This window comes from Hordeum vulgare, chromosome 5H, assembly GCF_904849725.1.
Source record: "Hordeum vulgare subsp. vulgare chromosome 5H, MorexV3_pseudomolecules_assembly, whole genome shotgun sequence".
Lineage (NCBI taxonomy): Eukaryota > Viridiplantae > Streptophyta > Magnoliopsida > Poales > Poaceae > Hordeum > Hordeum vulgare.
Window position 1 is genome coordinate 324,501,423 of NC_058522.1, and position 2,682 is coordinate 324,504,104.

Sequence of the window (2,682 nt, forward strand, 5' to 3'; positions counted from 1 at the left end):
AGCAGAATTTTTTGCTCAAGTGGAAATTAGACAAGCTCAAGACTGCTTCAACAACACCACCACCATCACCACCAAAGGAAGACAACTAAGCATTGGTATGGGCAATCGCCTTGGCTTTTCCCAAGCTTGGGGGAGTTGCCCTGGTATCGTATCACCTTTATATCTTTTGCTTTTACCTTTGTTTTAGTTCTTTCCTTTTCATTTTTTTATTTCTTCTCTTAGAGGAATAAGTCTTTAGTGTTTAGTTTGAGTCTTTTGCCTTGTCTCTCCCCCTTTGTATTCGAGCTTACGAGCTATATAATAAAGAGTATATTATTTAAGGGCTTTTCTTTGTGTCGTGATCAAAAGTATGAAAAGAACGATAGCATGAAAGACCATGAGATGATCTTATGGAAAGTGATAGGTTCACATATGACACGTATGATGATTGAAACTTGTTGAGAATAAATCAACATAGACCTCAGTCATTGTTGCAACTAATAAGAAGTAATAAGGAAAGATAGGTTCACATATAAATATATCATCTTAGACACTTTTTACAATTGTGAGCACTCACCAAACTATTACATGCTTAGGAGTAGATGTTGGACAAGGAAGACAACATAATGAATTGTGTTTGCTTGGTTCCAAACAATGTTATATGATTAGAGATCCCTTAGCATGTGACGATTGCTTCCACCTCATATTAGCCAAAACTCCAGCATCAAGTAGAGATACTACTTGTGCATCCATAAACCTTCAACCTAGTTTTGCCATGAGAGTCCACCATACCTACCTATGGATTGAATAAGATCCTTCAAGTAAGTTGTCATCAGCGCAAGCAATAAAAATTGCTCTCTAATATTTATGATTTATTAGTGTGTGGAAAATAAGCTTTGTATGAACCTGCGATGAGGAAGACATAAAAGCGACAGACTGCATAATAAAGTTCTTTATCACAGGAGGCAATATAAAGTGACATTCCTCCGCACTAATAGGACACGCATTCAAACCTCAAAAGCGCATGACAACCTCTGCTTCCCTCTGCGAAGGGCCTATCTTGTACCTTTACTTTTTGCCCTTGTAAGAGTCATGGTGATCTTCACCAATTCCCTACTTTGGCCTTTGTCTTGGCTACCATCACATGCTTGGGAAAGATCTATATTCATATATCAACTTGGAGTTGAGTACTTATGCTTTATTATTGTTGACTTTACCCTTGAGATAAATAGTTAGGAGGCAAAACTATAAGCCCCTATCTTCCTCTGTGTCCAGCTAAAACTTTCACACCATGAGTACTACGTGAGTTGTAACAATTGTGGAAAATAAAAGAGATGATTGAGTATGTGGGTTTGCCTTACAAGCTCTTATTTGACTCTTTCTAATGTTATGATAGATTGCAATTGCTTCAATGACTATGGACTGTTGTTGGTGACTTCTCGGTAAGGTTTTTTCTTAATACTTTGCTTTGTGAAGGAATTGTTACTTTCCCATAAGAATCTTTATGATGTATTGTTGTTCTATGTGTGATGATGATGCCCTCATGTCCGTATTATGTTTTATCGACACCTTCGTCCCTAAACATGTGGACATGTTTATGGAACTTGGTTTTCGCTTGAGGACAAGCGAGGTCTAAGCTTGGGGGAGTTGATACGTCCATTTTGCATCATGCTTTCATGTTGATATTTATCGCTTTATGGGCTGTTATATTACTTTGTGGTACCATATTTATGCCTTTTCTCTCTTATTTTGCAAGGTTTATTTGAAGAGCGAGAATTCAGGCACCTGGAAATCGGGACTGGAAAAGGAGCAAATCTGAGTCCTCTATTCTGCACAACTCCAAATGCCCTGAAAAATTACGTGGAATTTTTTGGGAATATATAAAAAATACTGGGCAAAAGAAGTAACAGAGGGGAGCTACCAAAGCCCCACAAGCCTCGTAGCCGCCACCCCCTGGTGGCGGCTACACGGCTTCTGGGCTCCCTGACGGCCCACTGGCCCCCCTATTTTGCTATATGTAGGGTTTCGTTCCAGAAAAAATCAAGAGGGAGCTTTTTCGTGGTTTCGACGCCGCGACGAGCTGGAACTTGAGCAGATCCAATCTAGAGCTCCGGCAGGACGATCCTGCTGGGGAAACTTCCCTCCCGGAGGGGGAAATCGTCGCCATCGTCATCACCAACACTCCTCTCGTCGGAGGGGAGGCATCTTCATCAACATCTTCATCAGCACAATCTCCTCTCCAATCCCTAGTTCATCTCTTGTAACCAATCTCCGTCTCGCGACTCCGATTGGTACTTGTAAGGTTGCTAGTAGTGTTGATTACTCTTGTAGTTGATGCTAGTTGGATTACTTGGTGGAAGAGTTTATGTTCAGATCCTTGATGCTATTCATTACACCTCTGATCATGATTATGATTATGCTTTGTGAGTAGTTACTTTTGTTCCTGAGGACATGGGATAAGTCATGTTAATAATAGTCATGTGAATTTGGTATTCGTTCGGTATTTTGATATGTTGTATGTTGTCTTTTCCTCTAGTGGTGTTATGTGAACGTCAACTACATAACACTTCACCATATTTGGGCCTAGAGGAAGGCATTGGGGAGTAGTAAGTAGATGATGGGTTGTTGGAGTGACAGAAGCTTAAACCCCAGTCTATGTGTTGCTTCGTAAGGGGCTGATTTGGATCCACTAGTTTAATGCGA